This window comes from Pan paniscus, chromosome 7 (genome assembly GCF_029289425.2).
Source record: "Pan paniscus chromosome 7, NHGRI_mPanPan1-v2.0_pri, whole genome shotgun sequence".
In the NCBI taxonomy this organism is placed as follows: Eukaryota; Metazoa; Chordata; class Mammalia; order Primates; family Hominidae; genus Pan; species Pan paniscus.
This window is the reverse complement of record NC_073256.2, coordinates 31,618,524-31,643,704: the sequence shown is the minus strand read 5'-3', so window position 1 is coordinate 31,643,704 and position 25,181 is coordinate 31,618,524. Positions and strand designations below refer to the sequence as shown.

General features: G+C 39.1%; 1 protein-coding gene across 8 annotated transcripts in view; it reads left to right on the top strand.

The window, feature by feature from the left end:
- The window catches only part of DLC1 (DLC1 Rho GTPase activating protein), a 527,425-nt gene that overhangs the window by 402,747 nt on the left and 99,497 nt on the right, over nucleotides 1-25,181 (top strand). For 3 of the 8 annotated variants that reach the window (XM_063606662.1, XM_063606661.1, XM_055116287.2), the window contains one exon: nucleotides 1-25,181. This exon is cut by the window's left edge; it is cut by the window's right edge and continues 17,557 nt beyond it. The exons of the other annotated variants lie outside the window; for them this stretch is intronic. The gene's annotated coding sequence lies outside the window, so the exon portion shown is untranslated. 8 annotated transcript variants of the gene reach the window in all.

Genomic DNA, 25,181 nt, shown 5'->3' with positions numbered 1-25,181 from the left:
ATAATGTTCATGTAATACTGCACTAATATATGGTGTAAAGCAAACATGAAAAAACGTCTATTTTTAAGGTTGAGTTTCTTTTTTAATAGGGCCAAAAGAAACTTTCTTTCTCTATAAATGTTATAATGAATAACTTTTAGGATAAAAAATATGACAGAATATGCTTGAAGTTGCTTTTTAAATCTTAGCCTAAAGAAGGAGGCACACCGATTCAAACTGCAGTTTAATACTTGATTTTAAAAGCTGTGAAGGTAGAAAAAGACAAGTAACTCCAAACGGACAAAATACAACTTTTTTACTAAGTCATGATGCAAAATTTTTATCTAGCCTAACAGTAACCCAAAGGAGTCTACTGAAATTTTACTAGTAAATATATATGCTTTGATGTCTTGAAAACAAATCGGAAATTGCATTTTTATATTTTGAATACGTAATTTGAAATTACCACAAGTGCAATTATTAATTTGTCAAAATTTTAACTGATTGGAAAACTGTATTCAGATTTTTAAAATTTGTGTATGAGTTTTAATAGGTAGTAAATACACATCATTTTCAGTAATAAATTCATATAACAATATACACATTTCCAAAATATTTTTAGAATGATTTATACATAACACAACTTCTTTTATAAAGCACTTACTTGCTCACTCATTGTTTAAGTGACATCTTTATCTTGGAGAAACAAATTATGTAGTGTTTAAAAAAATGTATTCTCAGTAGCATAATAGTGACAGCTGCTTATCGTCACTGAAATGTCAGTAAATTTCAGTTATTTGATTTTTGTAAAAAAAAATTAGTAAGTCATGTGCTGTTCGAGTTCTTTGCTCTGAGATAACCAGCAAACCTCTGTATGGTAACAAATGGTGTTTGTGGCCACTCCCTACCTCATTTCAAATATTGTAAAGAACTCACTTTTTACTAATTTGGGTTTTTTTAATGAAAATATTAGAATATCAATGTCAGTCTATAGCATTTTGTGCACTTTTAGCTTTAACTTTTTGCTAAAATAGCTCGTTTATTAATTTTGCAATGTTATCTCCATAAACTTAGCCTAGAATTCTTTCTGTGGTTACATTTATAGTTTTTAGATGAAATATTATATTTGTTAAACGAGCCATTTACTGTTGAGACTATCACCTCATTGGTCTTTCTTCCCTTTAGTGGCTCATAATGAAAGGGGGAAGGTAATCATTCATATTCCATCACTGAAACAAAATTTAGCAAATACTATAAGCCGAGACCTATTAGAAACATCTGTGCTTACATTTACTGTATATTCCAAACCTTTTACATGACATAATTTGTTATAAAACTTGTTTATTCAGATCTTTTGCAATGTCAACTGTGTTTTTACCAGGAAATACATTCAAAGGAATATATTTTAGCCTGCTAACCACGTTGTTTTCCAAGGATCCTTTCAGCCATTTTTACTAAGGCAAGATGAACATGTTTCCTCAATGAGTCTTTAGGTCATTGGCTATTCAGTGAAGTTTTTCATTAAACATTAATTGGGTGTTACATAACTAAACATCACAGGAGAAATCACAGAATATATTTAAAATGTCTTGCTAACAGTGATGACTTTGCTCTATCCTTAGCTAACATCTCAAGGCACATTTTTCCTCTAGGTCAAGGTTCACTTTGAAAAAGAGTAAGGGGCTATCTATATTTTAATAGTCTTCTTGATCCTTCCATGGGGGAGAAGGTGGAGGCAGAAATTTTGTCAAATCTGATTAGATTGTCAAAACATCAATAGTTCCTAATAGGACTCAGAGAAATATCAATGGTCTCTTGCTCTTCACTTTGTCTTGACTTATTAGTATTATTTTAGTCAAATTTCTTTCAGATGAGATAATGTGTCTTTAAACTCTCTTATGTCTACTTATGTTCATCCATAAATGACTTGAAACATTTAAATCAAGCTTGTCCAACCCACGGCCTGTGGACTACATGCAGCCCAAGACAGCTTTGAATGCAGCCCAACATAAATTCGTTAAGCTTTCTTAAAATATTAGAAGAATTTTTTGCTATTTTTTTTTTTAGCTCATCAGCTATCATTAGTGTTAGTCTATTTTATGTCTGGCCCAAGACAATTCTTCTTCTTCCAATGTGGCCCAGGGAAACCAAAAGTTTGGACCCCCCGCCCTTATGTAAATGATAAAAGCAAAAGAATGATTGAGAGAGACTTGGCCAACTCATTTATGCCAGGGAACCACAATCTCCCCTTAACAGACTTTGAGTATAAGTGACACATGCCATGTGGAATGAAGTAGGAATCAGCATTAATCCACTTAAGTTAAATATTTGCAAAGCTTAAATTTATTCTTCAATTAAAAAATGATATAAATAGAAGTTAGTCATATTTTCTCCAACGGATCATCTTGCACAATTGCCGGGGGAACCAGACCCCATTTTCAGAAGCCCTGCGTTAGAGTAAGTCCAGCTATTCTTACAGGTGCAAATATTTATTAGTCTGTTCTGCAGACTGAAATGAACTCTGTTTTCCTATCTAAAATGAAAACTTGCAATGTAGTTTTTTGGCATTTTTTTTTTCCTAGTGTGACCACCCAATAATGCCATCTGGTCTATAATAGCCTCATTTTAACATGGGATTGCAAAATGCCATGTTGCAAGACTGGCCAAATTCAGGCAGTATGATCAAGAAGGTGTTAAGAAGCAAGGCAATTAGTGTCATAGTTACAGTTATGATGCAAAATGTAAGACAGGTGCTTGTACCAGAAACTGATTGAAAAGCTTTCTCTCCACTTAGTTATATGTAAAGGCAATGCAGGAATTTGACCACAAGCATTCCCATAAATATTTAAAAACAGTTTTCTGGCTGAGTTAATAAATGAATGGAATGGTTCAGAATTTCCAGCCACAGTGTGACAAGTAATTGGTGAAATCTGCAAAATACCTAGTGCCTATTTAAAAAGATGTTATGTTTTCAGATCATTAAAATACAGCATTTTATTTGCCAATGATTTATTTTATTTGTAAAGTATCTTACTCATAATGAAATGAAATAGCCATGACTTTAGCTCAATAAAATATTTTACTGCTTCTAAAACCTATGACTGTGTGTGTGTATGAAGTAAAAGAGTTGAAATTACCCTGAAACTGTCTCCATCTGTAATTATTCTTATTTTTAGGTAAAAAGATTTTTTAAAATCTGAAATTTAATCCTTGCTCATTAATACTCATCAGCAAAATACTAAAGCGGACTTTAAAGTCTAAGGGAAATAGCGTACTTAACCTTCACCTATGATAGCGGTTCTCATTACATTGGCCGGCAAGTAACAGAAAGTGAATGAGCGTTGTAAAGACAGCTGCTCTTTTCAGAGTTTGGTTTTGCACTCCGTCTCTCTGTTTTCCACCCATCCAGCCCACTCAGCCTCTATGTATTAGCACATCCAACAGAGGTCATCCAACCGCGGGTCCCGTCATCCTAATCCTTGGAGATTACTAGACCTAATGAAGACTTCAGAAATATTTCTGGCTTGACAGTAATATTTTCCTTAACAGAACAGTCTTTTTTCCCCCTGAGCATTTTTGTCCTTCCAAACTTCAAGACTTTCTTCAAAGTCACCTCCGACCCCAACAACACACACCGTGAGTACTACAATGATTCTGTTGACACAAAACACATCAAAGACCCAAGAAGTTACTAATGCTATGAAGTCTGTGCATGGCTTGTCATGGTGCCTCCTCCAGGGTAATAGCAATGGCAGGGACATGAGTCAGCAAAAACCATAAATGACACTTCCAAGGAAAAGAATAGATCTAAAATTAAGGTTAAACTAGAGAGCTCTTTTCCTATCATGGTATTTTCCATCCATTCTGTTCTGTTTCCCAAAAGGTTTTTTGCAAGTAAAAGACAAGAATCATATCACAAAGCTATTTTAAAGAGAATTTCCTCTTCTGTCCATAATCCTGAGGAATATTTGCCTTAAAAAGTAAAAGCCTATGTTTACAACCAAGTACACCACAGAGGGAGGGGGAGGACATTCGTAGAAGAAAACTGACAAGAAGAGAGGATGGAAAACTAGTCTATCAAAACACTTCTGTCCAGACGTGTCACCAGATGCATAGTTCAGACAGGATTGCGCACAGTCTCCAGGTTTTCTTCAACTTCTTCCTATTCACAGGAAATTCAATCTTCATTTCATTTTTGGTAACTTTCCAGGGTTAGAAGTACTCATCTCCAACAGAATTCTAAAGCCCATAGAAGAAATCTAGACACTTCCTGTTACGTCTTATTTCCCTTTTCTGTTACTAATTTCCCACTGAAATTCCCTATTCGTTATTTTGGCTGAGTAGCCCAGGTATTGTTTGAAAAAAGAAATCATTCAAATAAACATTTGTTAAAAAATCATGGTAATTATCGACACTTAATGCTGAGTTTTCTCCAGCATCTTCCAACCTAAAATAGAAAATGTAGAAACTATTGAGTAATTGAACAGCACGTAAGTGAACACAACCTAGATACCATGAAGTCAACACTATCTTAAATTTAAGGCAAGACAAAGATAGGTAAAGTGTGCAAGGTGAGTTTTCAGAAGAAGAGGCATAGGACTGAATCCCACTTTCCTACTATTCGGTTTTCATGAAAGACTGACTAAAGCTGAAATCTCAAGCTAATTTTGATAAAGAAAGGAAATAAGATGTGTTACAAGGGGGAAGCTTGGTGACTCATGCCTGTAATCTAGCATTTTGGGAGGCTGAGGTGGGTGGATTACTTGGGCCCAGAAGTTCAAGACCAGCCTTGGCAACATAGTGAGACCCTGTCTCTACAAAAAATACAACAATTAGCGAGACATAGAGGTGCATGCCTGTAGTCCCAGCTACTCAGGAGGCAGAGGTGGGAGGATCACCTGGGGCTGGGAAGTCAAGTTTGCTGTGAGCTGTAATAGCACCCCTGCACTCCAGCCTGGGTAACAGTGAGACCGCATCTCAAAAATAAATAATTAAAAATTTAAAAAAAAAATTAAAGGTGGGGGGAACTTCAGTTTTGATAAAAGTAAACTCACAGTGTGGGAAGTGAAATAGAAATCAAATGAATAATTAAATAGGAGGGAAAAGATAAAGCCCACAGCGAAGCCAAGAAGACAGGCAGGCTTAGAAATTCTGCAGAGATGGTAGAAAGATGGCAGAAAGATGGCAATTTTACTAAGTCTGGAGAATAAAGACCCAGTTCATTGGCCTAAATATCCAGGAATACAAACTTGATATAACATTCTCATTGCAAAGAAATGGCAAGTGTTTGAGGTGATGGATATGTCAATTATCTGATCTAATCATTATACAATGTACGTATGTATCAAAACATCACACTGTACCCTGTAAATAAGTACAATTATTGTGTCAATTAAAAACAAAACTTATTAAAACGTTTTAAATTTAAAAATACCCTATTGAGGCCGGGCACAGCGGCTCACACCTGTAATCCCAGCACTTTAGGAGGCCAAGGCCGGTGGACCACGAGGTCAAGAGATCAAGACCATCCTGGCCGACATGGTGAAACCCCTTCTCTATTAAAAATACAAAAATTAACTGGGCATTTTGGCGCGCACTGGTAGTCCCAGCTACTTGGTAGGCTGAGGCAGGAGAATCACTTGAACCAGGGAAGCAGAAGTTGCAGTGAGCCGAGATCGCACCACTGCACTCCAGCCTGGCGACAGAGCAAGACTGTCTCAAAACAACCAACCAACCAACCAAAAAAAAAAAAAAAAAAAACCTTTTGGGTACTAGACTTAGTACCTGGGGGAGAAAATAATCTGTATGACAAACCCTGTGACATGAGTTTACCTATATAACAAACCGGCATGTATATACCCCTGAACATAAAATAAATAAATGTTTGAAAAAAATAAAAATTTAAAAATACATTTTGTACACATTCATGATGCGTTTTAGAGAAACTATCAAAGATGAGGAGTTCAGTATTATAAAACCACAGAGGAGAATGTCCAGAATCTACATTTGGAGATTTTGGAGACTCCAAAAATCTCAGTGACACAAATTGCTTTTTCTCCTGAATCATTAAATTGCAATAGTATTTAAATAACTTGAATGGTGACTGTGGATTTATTCTAATATATTAGAAATTAGGAGCTTTTCTTCTCTAACAAATTCTCAGCTATATTTTATAGTTCTTGTAGTTGTTCAATACTGCCTTCTTAAATTTATTTTCTCAATAATCTCAATTCTTATAATGTATTATCAGAAGGTATAAAATATTTGTATTTGTTCTTATGCTTTTTTAATGTAGGTTTTACACTCAAAGTGATCTTTACAATGTGAACTGTAATGAATATTTTAATTTTTATTATTACATGCAAAAAATCATTAGAATAGCAGTTTGACACAATATATTTGACAATTTCATTTTTTTGTCTCTAAGTTATTTCAGAAGTGAATTCCTGCTTTGAACACTGAAAATGCAACTCTGAAAGATTCCCAAAACCTTGGATCCAGTCCCAAACAAATCAGAAACAGGCTGTTGGCTTTTTTTTTTTCCTTGTTTTCTCAATTGCCAATTTGTTTTATTATTTGAAGGGTAGAAGGAGAAAAAAGTCCAAAAATAAAAGCCCTGCTTGTTTCCTAATAACTATCCACATGAAACCCACTGTACTCAGTAATCTGAATCAACTCCATTTTTTGTGTGTGTTCTGTAATTATAGTTGAGGCTATAAATGGAGATTCAGAGCCAAACCTAGGTTCTATAATATGCGTAAAATCAAAACTGAAGGGCTGGGTGCAGTGGGTCATGCTTGTATCCCCAATAGTTTGGGGGGCCAAGTCTGGAGGATCACTTGAGGCCAGGAGTTCCGGACCAGCCTGGGCAGCATAGTGAGTCCCCATCTCCACAAAAAACAATTTGAAACAGCTGGGCATGGACCTGTAGTCCCACCTACTCAGGAGGCTGAGGTAGGAGGATCTCTTGAGCCCTGGAGTTGAAGGCTGCAGCGAGTTATGATTGTACTACTGCAGGCCAGCCTGGGCAACAGAGTGAGACTCTGCCTCTCTAAAAAAAAACACACACACACAACAACAACAAAAATTGTAATCAGTCTCGTAGACAGTGATCGTGTACAAAGTTCTATTTAGGAAAGAAAACATCAGTATTTAAGTCTACTTTTATTAAGAATGTGGGTTCCTAAACCAATTCGTCTGGTTCGGAATCAGCTCTGCCACTTTTATCTGGGTGGCAAGCAAGTTATTTAATCATTCGACACCTCAATTTCCATACCTGTAAAATAAGAATAATAATAGTAAATTATCGGCCAAGCGCAGTGGCTCATGCCTGTAATCCCAGCACTTTGGGAGGCCGAGGCAGGCAGATCATGATGTCAGGAGTTCGAGACAAGCCTGGCCAACATAGTGAAACCCCGCCTCTACTAAAAAGTATATATATATATATACAAAAAATAGAAAAAATTTGCAGGGCGTGGTAGCATACACCTGTAATTCCAGCTACTCAGGAGGCAGAGGCAGGAGAATCGCTTGAACCCAGGAGGCGGAGGTTGCAGTGAGCGGAGATCACGCCATTGTACTCAAGCCCAGGCAACAGTGTGAGATTCAGTCTCAAATAATAATAATAATAGTACTTCTCTTATAGGGTTGTTATGAGGATTAAGTGAATTAATACATCTAACTCTTTCAGAACATTGCCTAGCATACTATAAATACTCAATACATGCAGGCCATTAGAATTTGTCTTAAAAATTATAATTACCATTGTTTTAACAAACCAAAACAATAGCGATACTTGTAATATTTCGTGAAACCAAGCATCATAGCATCTTATGAAAAGCCATGCTGTGGAGTAGACAGAGCCTGACTTCGAGATGGAACATCTAGTTTCAAACTCATGCTCTAAAACGTATTGACTCTGTTTTTACCCATTTCCCTCACCTCTATGTTATCATCCATAAATACATAGAAATAACATCCTCCCCTCACCATCTTATGAAGAAGCCATTCATAAAAATATTTTAATATAGGAACTATTTTATATAAGAATTTTTAATATACAGCAAGAAGAAATGAGTTGAAGTATATTAAAAATACAATAGACAGAAGGGAACACTAAGTGCAGAACAACAGAGCAGGTGGGAAAACTTCCCAGGGGGCATGATGTTGCAGTAGGGTTCTGAAGAATGAGAACGCGGGGCCCAGTGGCTCAAGCCTGTAATCCCATCACCTTGGAAGGACGCGGGAGGATTGCTTGAGGCCTGGAGTTCTAGACCAGCCTGGGAAACATGGCAAGATCTCCATCTACAAAAAAATTTAAAAATCAGCCAGGTGTGGTGGTGCATGCCTGTATTCCCAGCTATTTGAAAGGCTAAGCAGGAGGACTGCTTGAGCCTAGGAGTTCAAGGTTACAGTGAGCTATGATTGCACCACTGTACTCTACCTTGGACAACACAGCAAGATCTTGTCTCAAAAAAAAAAAAAAAAAGAAAAAGAGAAGGAGACATTTACTAGTGTTTAGAGGTATTTTTAAAAGCATGTTTGGAGATCAGTGAATTGAGATGAGATTATATGCAAAGTCTCTTTTAAGCTGTAAGTTGCTATTACATGCAAATGTTTGTGGAACTCAGTGATCAAAATGTCATGCTAGGCCGGACACAGTGGCTCACGCCTGTAATCTCAGCACCTTGGGAGGCCAAGGCGGGCACACCACCTGAGGTCAAGAGTTTGGGACCAGTCTGGCCAACATCGTGAAACCCCGTCTCTACTAAAAATACAAAAATTAGCTGGGTGTAGTGGTGCACATCTGTAATCCCAGCTACTTGGGAGGCTGAGGCAGGAGAATCGCTTGAACCCAGGAGGTAGGGGTTGCAGTGAGCCAAGATCGCACACTGTTCTCCAGCCTGGGTGACAGAGCGAGACTCCATTTCAAAAAAAAAAAAAAAGCCATGCCAAGGAGTTGTGACCTTATCTGTAGGTTGAGGGTTAACGAAAAGTTGTTTACACAAAGCACACTTTATGAAATGTAAAGAAATAAGCAACATTTTCCATTTTGAAGAATGATAAACCTAGAAATGTCAAAGCCAACCCAAAATCTAGAAGAAAAATTTGAAGTCATATAGAAATAACTTTTTTGTAAAGTTTTTTATTTGTTTTACTTGTATAGAAAAGTATACCAGACACTTAGGAAGAAAACAAACAAACATTCTTTCACTCGGGAAAACTGTCCTGAAATGACTCTACAATACAAAGAGAAGATCGAGAGCTTTTGTTCAATTGGGAGAGGTAATGTCTGGAACCGGCTCAGCATCTCTCCTTTGCCTTTGTAAATGGTACCAATTCAAAACAAATGGAAGAACTATGAAACTGAGAATTACTCATATGAGTTTGGGAAATGACTGTCCTCTCTTTGTCCTGTTATCAACACACATTTTGCCTTATCACATATTTTAAAATTTAATTATTAGCCCAGATCACACTTGTGATCGTCACTTTCTTCTAAGACTGAACTTAGCTTCCAAGAGATTTCTTCAATCTAAAATTGACTTAATTTTTTTTTTTTTCCTTTTTCGTTTGTTTTTTTGAGACAGGGTTTCATTCTGTTGCCAGGACTGAGCAACTTTGAGCTCCTAGGCTCAACCTATCAGCCAGTTTCTGCCTTCCAAAGCGCTGGGATTACAGGTGTGCGCTACTGCACCTGGGCAATCTTTTCACTTTAAATGAAATACTTCGTTCTTAGAAGGATGTATCATCAGTCTAAAGCCAAGATCAGGCAAAAAGAAGTTTGAACTAATATGTCCTTGTCATTACCTCTCCAATAGGGTGTATTTTGGCTGTTCCTGAAGTCTCATCAGACTAGTTTTAGCACTTATTATATTCAAATTTTTATAGTTCCCAACACATTTTTTATGCCAAATCCTTCTTTTTTTGTTTACCCCCATAAAGTCCATATTCTGGAAATGTTAGTCACAAAAATGTATTTGTTAAGCAATAATTTTTACTCTTTAAAAAAAAATAAATCGGCCTGGCACGCTGGCTCACACCTGTAATCCCAGCACTTTGGGAGGCCGAGGCAGGAGGATCACAACGTCAGGAGATCGAGACCATCCTGGCTAACGTGGTGAAACCCCATCTCTACTAAAAATACAAAAAATTAGCTGGGCTTGTTGGCGGGCCTGTAGTCCCAGCTACTCAGGAGGTTGAGGCAGGAGAATGGCGTGAACCTGGGAGGTGGAGTTTGCAGTGAGCCGAGATTGCGCCACTGCACTCCAGCCTGGGCAACAGAGCAAGACTCCCAACTCAAAAAAAATAAATTGAATTAAAAATTTAAAAAATAATAAAATAAATCAAGGGCTTAAATAGTTACTAATTAGGGAATCTGATCAGCACAGGAGAGCTACTATTAACAAATTATGTTGATATAATTCTAGCCAAGAGCAAATAAGTTGAACATTTTAAGATTTCTTGAACCTTTCCGAAATTTTGAAGATCATTCAATGACATGTTATTAATACTACCTTTACCCACTAGACATCCTCAGACCCCCAGGTAGGAAACTATATGCAGGATTAAACAAAACGTATGAAATAGACAAAAACAGGAAGCAATATAGGTTCTCATTCATTCATTCGTCAGAAAAACAACTACTGGATACATATCATTGATCAGGTACTCTGTTTTGCATAAACATACTTTCAAGAAGACATCAAGAAAGACCCAAGTCAAGAAAAAATAAACTGTAGAAAGTTCTAAGATAGATTTTAATCCCTCTGAAGTAGTAGAATCAAATTCACACCCCACTGTAGCTCCATTTCAAACATCCCTACCACTAGAAATCTTTTCATCTCATTTGAAGCCATGATTATAATTGACTTCACAGGAGGACTGAAAGATATTTGGTTATGAGGTGTGCAACATTTGTATGTCATGACTCTCGTGACATAAATGAGATGTTCTCTTAGCCCCGAAGGATAATAAGCACAGATGATCACAGATGATCAAGGTTTCCCTGGAGAACTTGTTTCCAGTTTCAGAGGAACTGTAAGACCTGAAAGCAACTGTAAAAGGAGTATCTGTGAAAAATTAAGAATCGTAGAACCACAGAATCACAGAATTAGAGGAAGCATAAACATAATTCATGGTTCACAGTAAGCCTATGAGAGACAGTTGATAGATGAATAGTCTCCTGTCTCCCAAATAATGGCCTATGTGCAGTAATGAGCAATAGACCTTACACGGGTATGTGTTGAAATGAGAAAAATAAAGGCAATGCAGTAAAGTGTCTTCTTGTTTTGTTTGAGAGGAATGTGCAATCCCTTTGAATAGAGAAAAATACACAATAATAAAATATTTTTTTCTTCTTGTATCCAGAATTAACAAATGAGAACATTTTAGCATACTTGTATTATCATTTTTTACATAAAGAAATAAATTATTGTGGATAAAGTTGAAGTCCCTTTTAAACACCTCTCCAGTCCTATTCTCCTTCCCCTAATCAGAGATAACCACTCTCATGTGTTGATATTTCTTCGAGTTCACGTGTGTGTGTGTGTGTGTGTGTCAATACAGAATGTAGAGCATTGGTTGTGTTTTAATTTATATAAATGGTATATATTGCATAAAGCTGGATTTACTTACTATTCTAGAATGATCCTTCATTCTTACATTATTTCTTTTCTCTTCTTGAATTATCCTTTATTTTGTTAAATGGTGGTAATTATAAGTGGCAATTAAAATGTCCTAAATTGGCAAAATTAAAAGGTGACAGTCTATATTTCTATAATGACCCCTTGCTCATTTTTTTAAATGATTCCTAAAATCTAAGAGAAGGATAGTACTGCTATAGGTCAACCACGATGTTCCTGCCACATGGCCATCAACCCTCTTCTTGAACACCTCCAGGGATGGGCATGTTACTTGGTAATGTGGCACCATCTCTAAGGAGCTATGTTAGAAAATAATCTTCTGAGTTGATCTGAAATCTGTTTTTGTATGGCTTCTACCTATTGGCAATATTTTATACTTTGAGGTTACACAAACCAAAACAAATTTAGTTCTCCTTCTTCACAGAAGTACTTCAATCACACAAGGAAACTACAAAATTTTCTCTGAATCTCCTTTCCTAGAAATTAAGCATCCTCATTTCCATCAACTATACCTCATATCATACGGATCTAAGTAGCAAAGAGCTGTACTCACACTCGCTTCCACTTGATCATTCACCATTGGCAGGAGCTATTTATTTATATAGGAAGGCTCAAAATGTCGATGCGGCTGTTGCTACCTGTAAGAACATGATTGATTGAAACAGCTCATCTGCTTTTGATCTTGCAACAGAAGGACTGCCATCTCCAATTGCTGACAAAATACATTTGTCAAGTTCAACAGATATCCCAAGGTATCCATGCAACTCTGAAGCTACAGGGCTAATTGGTGATAAATTTTGGATTAGAACCCAAAGGCTTTGAGATTCTAGCTATTCTTTCCCATGTGATGGAATATCATATAGTATTGGTTTGGGCCAAATAAATGAGAAATAGCCAAATCAAAGGGAAAAACCATGCTCAGTAATTTTCTCAGTGTATTTGAAGCATTTTTTAAAGGAGAGTTTGGTTTTTCTAGGTTTACTTTCTTTGCTGTTTTTGAGACAGGATCTTGCTCTGTCACCCACACTGGAGTGCAGTGGCACAATCATAGCTCACTGTAACCTCAAACTCCTGGGCTCAATCCATCCTCCCGCCTCAGCCTTTCAGCTAGCTACTACCACAGGCGCATGCCACCACACCCAGCTAATTTTCCTATATTTTTGTAAAGATGGAGGTCTCTCTATGTTGCCCAAGCTGGTCTCAAACTTCTGAGATCAAGAAATCCTCCCACCTCAGCCTCCCAAAGTGCTGGGATTATAGGCATGAGCCTCCATGCCCAGCCTGCTTTCTTATCCATAACAAAATGGAATGTTTGGGGCCTACAATGTTTCTTCAAGTTGACTATGAAAAGGTTAAAACTTAGTTCTCTTATTTTTAATCCCCAGAATGGAGTCCTTGTGCTTTTGCCAGTAATGCTGGCCTCTGCCCGTGGCTTTCTTCCAAATCAGGTGTGTTGACTCAGCTTCCAAACAGCATTTGCAAACATTTTTGGAGTATATCCAATTCCAGGATACACAGTTCACCAAGGCCTTCTTTCACTCCAGGACTGCCTGATGCCATCAGGAAAAGCATTCTTTACAAAAATGCAAGCTGTTATTTTCATATAATATTCCAAGGAGATCAGTAACAATATGTGTAAAGGGCAGGGGATGATTCATAGCTGCCCACTCAGCTCCCAAGGAAGTTTCCGAGGCTGATGTTGAATCGTTCCACATAGCTATTGGCATAAGGGTCTTGGAAGCTGTTCTGATTGCAAAAGCAGTCCTCTCAGTTTCCTGAGGATGGTGATGAATGTCCCCACTTGAGGACCTTAGTTCACTGGAAAAATATGGCATTTGATAAAAATGTGAACACAGGTATGTTTTCTTCCTAGAAGATTAAGTGCTCATTTCTCTGTGGGTAGCGAATGCAGATTTTGGTGAACTGAGAAGTTTCTTTTATTCTGAGACCAAGCCCTAGCCACTCTCTATCACTGACTCTCTAATAAATTACTATACAATTTTTAGTGCACATTTAAGCCTGAATTTAAAATGCTAATAAAGCAGCACAGTTTTATGAAACTCTATCAAGCATGCATGTGGATTTTTTAGGGGCGTCAGATATTCCCTAAAAGTTACCAAAATAGGTGCTCATTTCCTTTGATGACTTCTTTGAAATGGATTGTTGGTTGAAATCCAATGAGTACTGGCAGATTTCCACCTCCCAGAGAGGGCTATGGTAATTACAACTTGTTGGCATTCTTTTCAGCAATTTCAGAAGGGATACCAAAAATTAAGCACTCAAAGAGGTTGAATCATCCTTTCACCCTTGAATGTACTCACTTCCTTTGGTTCTGGCCAGAGCTTTTTTGGAATATATTCCTATGAACTTCCGTTGCTGGTGTAAGCAGTAGAAAAACAGAAGGCAACAACCAGAATTGGGTTGCCACAACAGAAATAAAGATAAATGCTTCTAATCCACTGAGTTAGTAGGAAATGGTGAGAGGGAGTAGGGGATTCCAGCCATAGTTGTTATGCTCTTTATATCTGTACTTAGTACAGATGTGGCACTAAACTATTAGAGGTGTGGTGGATTCCTACTAAGTCCTACTTTAGAAATAACATTTTTAAGACTTTTTTGGTCTTATCATCCATAGCCCTAAATGGGTCTCTTCTCCCCTAACTCAAAAAGCGACACTCAATTTTTTTCTAACATTTGATAATAAGATGTTGTCCCTGATAGGCTTCAAAACACTGACCTGATAAGGAAGAAAAGATATGATCTTTTGAAAAGTCAAACTAACACAACAGGATAATAATAAAAGAGCTGTGGCAAGGAAATTCCTATTTGTTTCCCAAATGAATGACAGTCAATAGATGTCAGTGTGTTCTAAGATTGAGAGGTCTCTCCATAAGGAAGACTTAAAGAAGAAAAGTCCTGAGTTGGATTGGATAGGAACAGAGAGGAGGGGGATGGTTTGGGACAAGGGAACAGACATGAAAGAATAAAGTCCTTAGGCAGAGGAAGATTCATCAAGAGGGTCACTGTATTAGTTTGCTTGGGCTGCCGTATTAAACGCCACAAACTGGGTGGCTCAAACAACTGAAATTTATTTCCTCACAGTCCTGGAGGCTAGAAGTCCAAGATCAAGGTGCCAGCAGTGTTGGATTCCTCCGAGGCCTCTCTCCTTTGCTTGCCGACGACCACCTTCTCTCTGCTTTGCCCTCAGAGGGTCATCCCTTTGTGCACCGTTGGTGTCTCTTCCTCTTCTTATGAGACCAGTCCTATTGGATCAGGATCCTGCCCTAACAGCATCGTTTTAACCCACTCACCTCTTTAAAGACCTTATCTCCAAAGTCAATCACATTCTGACTACTGGGAGTTGAGACTTCAAAATATGAACTTTGAGGGCTACAATTCTGTCCAAAACATTAATGAAAATTACAGACTAGAGACCCTGACTTGGATGGGTTGCTGTGAGTGTGAGGATTTGCAGTGCTGGGGGAGAGGAGAAGCTGTGTTAGAAACAGGAAACATTTCTATGTACGCATGTGTGGGAAATTTCCAAAAGAGATACCACACAAAAAAGACTTGAATCTTCAAAACTCTGGTAACTTCCTGTGGTTTCTTTTCTCGTTCTAAGTCAATATTCACTTTCATCATGAATTTTGTATTAGTAATTTTGTCATCTCATTTTTAAAAAGGGCATCACCCAAAATTGCACAGCATTGAGTTTCACAAACTCGGCTCCATCCTGACATACAAGAATAATCAGGCTGGCTGGGCACAGTGGCTCACACCTGTAATCCCAGCACTTTAGGAGGCCGAGGCCGGCAGATCACCTGAGGTCAAGAGTTCGAGACCAGCCTGGCCAACATGGTAAAACCCTGTCTCTACTAAAAAAAAATACAAAAACTAGCCGGGCACGGTGGCATGTGCCTGTAATCCCAGCTAGTCTACTTGGGAGGCTGAGGCAGGAGAACCTCTGGAACCCGGGAGGCAGAGGCTGCAGTGAGCCGAGATCACACCACTGTACTCCAGCCTGGGCAACAGAGCAAGACTCCATAAAAATAATAATAATAATAATAATAATAATAATAATAATAATAATAATAATCAGGCCACTCCCCTTAAAGCAGAGTTTTAATAGAAAAGGAGACGAGAGAGGTCAGAGTCATAGGCACTGTAGGCAGAAAGGACTACAGAGTTAGTACTGCCAAATCTATTATTTCACAGATGAAGAAACTGAGATCCAGAAAGGAGAATGTTGTGGCCACAGTCACACACAGCCTGGACACCAGGAAAAACAGAATCCTAGGTTTTGACCCTCACTCCTGTGGTTTGTCCCATAGATTTAGGCTTTATAAAATTAAGGAGCACAGAAATTGATTTAACATTGCGATTCATCATCTGGGCTTATATGGGGAAGCCTCCCATGATCAAATTCTCGGGACATCTTAAATACTGTCTTCAGTGCACGCCACCAGGCACATACTTTACTTTCTCCTCCTTACTGTTCTGGTCATTAAGGGTTTGTTGTTGTTGTTGTTTTTGAGACAGAGTTTTGCTCTGTGCAGTAGCGCAATCTCAGCTCATTGCAACCTCAGCCTCCCAGGTCAAGTGATTCTTCTGCCTCAGCCTCCCAAGTAGCTAGGATTACAGGCCCAGGCCACCACGCCCGGTTGATTTTTGTGTTTTTAGTAGAGACGGAGTTTCACCATGTTGGCCAGGCTGGTCTTGAACTGCTGACCTCAGGTGATCCACCCGCCTCCACCTCCCAAAGTGCTGGGATTACAGCATAAGCCACTGTACCTGGCCAATAAGGGTTTAATAGCAATGTAAGCAAACCCCCAATTTATCTTTGGCTTCCTATAAATCATGTGGCCACGAAGAGGCCTCAGGAACTGCACTTTCTTTGCTATTACCAGTCATTTGTAATTTCCTTTCTCGCCTTTCTTTTGAATTTTCTTGTGGAGCTGATGAAAACCCATTTCTACTTTTCTACCTCGTTATCTATCTCACCCCCAATATAATCCCCCAGCACTCCCCCAAACACATACTACAGTGTGGAGCAAGCTTATCATTTAATCCCTCTTCCAGATTTTTCCTCAGGCCAATGAATGTTTAGGGGAACATTTTGGTGAAGAAAGGGTGGAAACGGAGTTAGTGGCCCAAGGATACTCCTTCAACTTCCCCCCACACTTGGCGACTTCATCTTCATCTCTAGGTGAGGTCAGCATCACTCTAATCCTGCTTGGTTCTTGTCCCCTGTGCCACTCTTCCACTCACCTCTCGGGCCCATGCCTCTCCCTCCACTCCACCAGTAATCTGAAACCTTCTTCTGATCCCACAGCCCACAGCTTCTGATCTGCTAAATCCTGGTACTTCTCTAAACATAACTGCATCTTAAGTTAGTTTTTGTGTACCTGCAAATTCATTATTTGCTACCTATTTATGAGTTTTGCCTTTCTCAAAGGCATTCAAAAGACACTTGACCTGTCAGTATAATTCATTGTTTCAGCAATCACTAAAACCCTTCATAAACCCTAAAAGGGGAATGTAATTCCAAGGTCCAGAAATAGAGAGAGAGAATACTGTCTGCAGACAGATTTTATTATGTGGCATTGACACCAGAGAAGAGAGGAAAACCTCACCAGCCATGGGTGGTGACAGTGGAAAGGGAAACAGGGACCACAATCCCTGGCTCTCACCAGCAAGCTCACACCAGAGGCACCCCATAGATATCCCCAAAGCCTGCACTGGCCAAAAGGGTAGCCACAGCCACTCGTGGCCACCAAGCACTGGAAATGTGGCCAGTACCACCTTGGATGAAGTATAAAATACACACCAGATGTCAAGCACTCACCTTGACATAAACAATGTAAAATACTTTGTTAGTCTTTACATCGTTTACCTGCCAAAATGATATTTGGAATACATTGAGTAAAATAAAAAATTGCATTACAGTTAATTTCATCTGTTTCTTTTGATGTTTTTTGCAGCGGCTACTGGAAAATTTTAAATTACAATGATGGCTTCATCATATGTCTTTTGGATCCTTCTAAACCTCTGTCCATGCGCTGGGCTCTCTCTCACCTGGCTGAAGGCTCTGGCTTTGTGGGAAGCCAGGGCCAAGAGTGAAGCTTCTTTTTTTTTTCTGGGATGGAGTTTCGCTCTTGTTGCCCAAGCTGGAGTGCAATGGCGCGATCTTGGCTCACCGCAACCTCTGCCTCCCGGTTTCAAGCGATTCTCCTGCCTCAGCCTCCCGAGTAGCTGGGACTACAGGCATGTACCACCACACCTGGCTAATTTTGTATTTTTAGTAGAGATGAGGTTTCTCCATGTTTGCCAGGATGGTCTCGAACTCCTAACCTCAGGTGATCCACCTGCCTCAGCCTTCCAAAGTGCTGGGATTACAGGCATGAGACACAGCGCCCTGCCAGAGTGCCTTCTTTTCTCTCCGTGCTAATCACATGCCTAATTGGATCTGAATACATTTTCACTTGATTACAGTTGCATTTAGCAGTTAGGGCCTGAGTATTGTCACTACACTACCTTGAATTCCATAGGCTTTTTCTTTTTGTTTGCTTGGGTGGAGTGCAATGGCATGATCAGAGCTTACTGCAGCCTTGAACTCTCAGCCTTAAGTGATCCTCCTGCCTCAGCCTTCCAAAGTGCTGGGATTACAGGTGTGAGCCACAGCACCCAGCACGCAATTTATTTCTTGGCTGGAGTTCCACTTGTATTGGTGCAAAGAGGAGAATATTTAGAGTTTAAAACAAATGGTTCATAAACAAACAAACGAAATGAATCTGTATATAACCTTAACAGGAAGAGGCTATTTTAGCCTCTATTGTTGAATGACCTTACATAAAAGCTTTCCACAGAGAGAGTTGAAATACTTACAATTATTTTATCATGAAAAACTATGTCTTTTAATGCCACTGAAGTAACTCTGTTGAGTCTAAATCTAACACATACTAAAGACTTTTGATTGTTTGAGAAAAGGCTTGGTCCATAGGGATTTTTTTTTGTTTAAAAATATTTAATAAAGGCCGGGTGTGATAGCTCATGCCTGTAATACCAGCACTTTGGGAGGCCGAGGCGGGCGGATAACGAGGTCAGGAGTTCAAGACCAGCCTGGCCAACATGATGAAACTTCATCTCCACTAAAAAAAAAAAAAATATATATATATATATATATATATATATATACACACACACACACACATTAGCTGGGCATGGTGGCACATGCCTGTAATCCCAGCTACTTGGGAGGCTCAGGCAAGAGAATTGTTTGAACCGGAACCCAGTTGGAGGAAGTTGCAGTGAGCCAAGATCACACCACTGCACTTCAGCCTGGGCTACAGAGCAAGACTCTGTCTCAAAAAAAAAAAAAAAAAAGTAATAGACATTGTATAGAAATATAGAATATATGAAAAATAATAAACTTCCTTGTACTCACCATCCAGCCTAAGAAATCTAACATCTCCAATACTATAGAAAGTCCCTCTCAACTCCCAAAAGTAACTGCTAATCTAAATTTCATGTTTATAATTACTTTTCTTTTTTTTTTTTTTTTTTTTTTTGAGACGGAGTCTTACTCTGTCACCCAGGCTGGAGTGCAGTGGCACAATCATTACTTTTCTTTTAGTTAGAAATTTACTAACTAAATGTCTACCAAAGTAGACATTTTAAAAGCTGGCTGAGACCAGCCTGGCCAATGTGGTGAAACCCCTTCTCTACTAACAATACAAAAATTAGCTGGGCATGGTGGCCGGCACCTGTAACCCCAGCTACTCTGGAGGCTGAGGCAGGAATCACTTGAACCCAGGAGACAGAGGTTGCAGTGAGCTGAGATTGCACCATTGCACTCCAGCCTGCGCAACAAGAGCAAGACTCTGTCTCAAAAAAAAAAAAAAAAAAAAAAAAAAAAAAAAAAAAAAATTGCCACTGTTGTATGGACCTGCTTAAAATAAATATCCTGGATTCTGTATAGCAACCTAAACTCCCAAAGCAACTATTCTATTTTTACAAGTACTTTTCCATTAAAAAGAAGGAGGAAAAGAGAAGGAGAGCAAGAGGAAAAAAAATTACCTTATATGTCTGTCTTCTTATATAAGAAAGTGACACCATACAAAGAAACAACTATTCAGGCTGGTGCTAGAGGGTTGGGGAGCCGAGAAATCCCTGGGGAGCAGTCACAGGGAATTCCATCCAAAAGTCCAACATGCAGTGAATATCCCACAAATGTTAGTGGTGCCTCTGCAGAGGTAGCAATGTTGAACGCCTCGAGTATTCCCGGATGATTTTGATTAATTTCCTCATTCCTTTTCTCCTGAGTCCAGATATCCCCAGCATAGATTGCTTCCCACATAGTATCTCCAATTTTATGTAATATATAGTCTAATATCTGTTTCTTTATTGGCTAAGTGTCTTTCTCTGCGTCTCCTCTATATCATCAATAGTCCTCTGTCATCTTTCTGCACATCTTGGGATGCCGTCCTCAAAGAATCACAGAGTATGTTTTCCTTTAACAAAATTAATGACCACCTAGCATTTTCAAGATACCACACTAAAATCTGAAGATCAGAAAAATTAACATGACACAATCTCTGCCCCAATGGGACCTATAGTCTAGTGAAAAAAGTAGGGAGGTTAAAGATCCTTCATTCAACAAATATCTATTGAGCACCTATTATATGCCGATTATTTTCTTATGCTCCAGGGACACATCAGTGACTAAAGCAGATCAAATGTCTGCTATCATAGACCTTACATTCTACAGGTGAGAGGCAAACAATAGAGAAAAAAATAAATTATACATTCTGTATAGATTCTTACATTGGAAGGTAATAAGTGCTATGGAAAAAAAAGTAAAGCAGGGAAGAGGTGGGGAGGAGAAGGGGAATGTGAGTGACGTTTGAAATACGGCCACCTGATCCACAGACACCTAACATAGGTGGCTGCTCCTCTGGGACGAAGCTTCCAGAGGAAGGATCAGGAAGCAATATTTGCTGTTCTGAAATATTTGCTCTTCTGTAGCCTCCGCTGGTGATACCCAGGCAAACAGGGTCTGGAGTGGAACTCCAGCAAACTCCAACAGACCTGCAGCTGAGGGACCTGACTATTAGAAGGAAAACTAACAAACAGAAAGGAATAGCATCAACATCAACAAAAAGTTCATCTACATCAAAACCCCATCTGTACGTCACCAACATCAAAGTCCAAAGGTAGATAAAACCACAAAGGTGGGAAGAAACCAGAGCAGAAAAGCTGAAAATTCTAAAACTCAGAGTGCCTCTTCTCCTCCAAAGGATTGCAGCTCCTTGCCAGCAACAGAACAAAGCTGGATGGAGAATGACTTTGATGAGTTGACAGAAGTAGGCTTCAGAAGGTCAGTAATAACAAATTTCTCCGAGCTAAAGGAGGATGTTCAAACCCATTGCAAGGAAACTAAAAACCTTGAAAAAAGTTTAGACGAATGGCTACCTAGAATAAACAGTGTAGAGAAGACCTTAAATGACCTGATGGAGCTGAAAACCATGGCATGAGAACTTCATGACACATGCACAAGCTTCAATAGTGGATTCGATCAAGTGGAAGAAAGGGTATCAGTGATTGAAGATCAAATTAATGAAATAAAGTGAGAAGAGAAGGTGAAAGTAAAAAGAATAAAAATAAATGAACAAAGCCTCCAAGAAATATGAGACTATGTGAAAAGACCAAATCTGCGTTTGATTGGTGTACCCGAAAGTGATGGGCAGAATGGAACCAAATTGGAAAACACTCTTCAGGATATTATCCAGGAGAACTTCCCCAACCTAGCAAGGCAGGCCAACATTCAATTTCAGGAAATACAGAGAACACCACAAAGATACTTCTCGAGAAGACCAACCCCAAGACACATAATTGTCAGATTCACCAAGGTTGAAATGCAGAAAAAAGCATTACGGGCAGCCAGAGAGAAAGGTCGGGTTGCCCACAAAGGGAAGCCCATCAGACTAACAGTGGATCTCTTGGCAGAAACCCTACAAGCCAGAAGAGAGTGGGGGTCAATATTCAACATTCTTAAAGAAAAGAATTTTCAACCCAGAATTTCATATCCAGCCAAACTAAGCTTCATACATGAAGGAGAAATAAAATCCTTTACAGACAAGCAAATGCTGAGAGATTTTTGTCACCACCAGGCCTGCCTTACAAGAGCTCCTGAAGGAAGCACTAAACATGGAAAGGATCAACCAGTACCAACCACTGCAAAAACATGCCAAATTGTAAAGACCATCAATGCTAGGCAGAAACTACATTAATTAATGGGCAAAATAACCAGTGAACATCAAAATGACAGGATCAAATTCACACATAACAATATTAACCTTAAATGTAAATGGGCTAAATGCCCCAATTAAAAGACACAGACTGGGCCGGGCGCCATGGCTCACACCTGTAACCCCAGCACTTTGGGAGGCCAAGGCAAGCAGATCACAAGGTCAGGAGGTCGAGATCATCCTGGCTAACACAGTGAAATCCTGTCTCTACTAAAAATACAAAAAATTAGCCGGGCGTGGTGGCGGGCACCTGTAGTCCCAGCTAGTCGGGAGGCTGAGGCAGGAGAATGGCATGAACCCAGGAGATGGAGCTTTCAGTGAGCCAAGATGGCACCACTGCACTCCAGCCTGGGCTACAGAGTGAGACTCCATCTCATAAAAAAAAAAAAAAAACAAAAAAAAAAAAACAGAAAAGACACAGACTGGCAAATTGGATAAAGAGTCAAGACCCATCAGTGTACTATATTCAGGAGACCCATCTCGCATGCAAAGACACATATAGGCTCAAAATAAAGGGATGGAGAAAGATCTACCAAGCAACGGAAAGCAAAAAAAAAAAAAAAAAAAAAAAAGCAGGGGTTGCAATCCTAGTCTCTGATAAAACAGACTTTAAACCAATAAAGATCAAAAGAGACAAGGCCATTACACAATGGTAAAGGGATCAATTCAACAAGAAGAGCTAACTATCCTAAATATATATGCACCCAATACAGGAGCACCCAGATTCATAAAGCAAGTCCTTACAGACCTACAAAGAGCATTAGACTCTCACACAAAAACAATAAGAGACTTTAACACCCCTCTGTCAATATTAAACGAATCAGTGAGTCAGAAGGTTAATAAGGATATCCAGGACCTGAACTCAGCTCTGCAACAAGCAGACCTAATAGACATCTACAGAACTCTCCACCCCAAATCAAGAGACTATACATTCTTCTCAGCATCACATCACACTTATTCTAAAATTGACCACATAAATGGAAGTAAAGCACTCCTCAGCAAATGTAAAGAACAGAAATCACAACAAACTGTCTCTTAGACCACAGTACAGTCAAATTAGAACTCAGGATTACAAAACTAACTCAAAACCACACAACTACATGGAAACTGAACAACTTACTCCTGAATGACTACTGGGTAAATAATGAAATGAAGGCAGAAATAAAGATGTTCTTTGAACCCAATGAGAACAAAGACACAATGTACCAGAATCTCTGGCACACATTTAAAGCAGTGTGTAGAGGGAAATTTATAGCACTAAATGCCCACAAGAGAAAGCAGAAAAGATCTAAAATTGACACCCTAACATCACAATTAAAAGAACTAGAGAAGCAAGAGCAAACACATTCAAAAGCTAGCAGAAAGCAAGAAATAACTAAAGGAGATAGAGACACAAAAAACCCTTCAAAAAATCAATGAATCCAGAAGCTGGTATTTTGAAAAGATCAACAAAATTGATAGACAGCTAGCAAGACTAATAAAGAAGAAAAGAGAGAAGAATCAAATAGATGCAATAAAAAATGATAAAGGGGATATCACCACCAATCCCATAGAAATAAAAACTACCATCAGAGAATACTATTAACACCTCTATGCAAATAAACTAGAAAATCTAGAAGAAATGGATAAATTCCTGGACACATACACCCTCCAAAGACTAAACTGGGAAGAAGTTGAATCTCTCAATAGACCAATAACAGGCTCTGAAATTGAGGCAATAATTAATAGCCTACCAACCAAAAAAAGTCCAGGACCAGATGGATTCACAGCCAAATTCTACCAGAAGTAGAAGGAGGAGTTGGTACCATTCCTTCTGAAACTATTCCAATCGATAGAAAAGAGGGAATCCTCCCTAACTCATTTTATGAGGCCAGCATCATCCTGATAGCAAAGCCTGGCAGAGATACAACAAAAAAAGAGAATTTTTGACCAATATCCCTGATGAACATCGATGCGAAAATCCTCAGTAAAATACTGGCAAACCTAATCCAGCAGAACATCAAAAAGCTTATCCAGGCCAGGCGCGGTGGCTCACGCCTGTAATCCCAGCACTTTGGGAGGCCAAGGCGGGCGGATCACAAGGTCAGGAGATCGAGACCATCCTGGCTAACACGGTGAAACCCCGTCTCTACTAAAAATACAAAAAATTAGCCGGGCGTGGTAGCGGGCGCCTGTAGTCCCAGCTACTCGGGAGGCTGAGGCAGGAGAATGGCGTGAACCCGGGAGGCGGAGCTTGCAGTGAGCCGAGATCGCGCCACTGCACTCCAGCCTGGGCGACTGAGCAAGACTCCGTCTCAAAAAAAAAAAAAAAAAAAAAAAAAAAAAGCTTATCCACCACGATCAATTCAGCTTCATCCCTGGAATGCAAGGCTGGTTCAACATACGCAAATCAATAAACGTAATCCATCACATAAACAGAACCAATGAAAAAAACCACATGATTATCTCAATAGATGCAGAAAAGGCCTTCAACAAAATTCAACAGCCCTTCATGATAAAACCCTCAATAAACTAGGTATTGATGGAACATATCTCAAAATGGTAAGAGGTATTTATGACAAACCCACAGCCAATATCATACTGAAAGGGCAAAAACTGGAAGCATTCCCTTTGAAAACTGGCACAAGGCAAGGATGCCCTCTCTCACCACTCCTATTCAACCTAGTGTTGGAAGTTCTGGCCAGGGCAATCAGGCAAGAGAAAGAAATAAAGGGTATTCAATTAGGGAATGAGGAAGTCAAATTGTCCCTGTTTGCAGATGACATGATTGTATATTTAGAAAACCCCATCATCTCAGCCCCAAATCTCCTTAAGCTAATAAGCAACTTCAGCAAAGTCTCAGGATACAAAATCAATGTGCAAAAATCACAAGCATTCCTATACACCAATAACAGACAGAGAGCCAAATCACGAGTGAACTCTCATTCACAATTGCTACAAAGAGAGTATAATACCTAGGAATCCAACTTACAAGGGATGCAAAGCACCTCTTCAAGGAGAACTACAAACCACTGCTCAACGAAATAAAAGAGGACACAAACAAATGGAAGAATATTCCATGCTCATGGATAGGAAGAATCAATATCCTGAAAATGGCCATACTGCCCAAGGTAATTTATAGATTCAATGCCATCCCCATCAAGCTACCAATGACTTTCTTCACAGAATTGGAAAAAACTACTTTAAAGTTCATGGAACCAAAAAAGAGCCCACATTGCCAAGACAATCCTAAGCAAAAAGAACAAAGCTG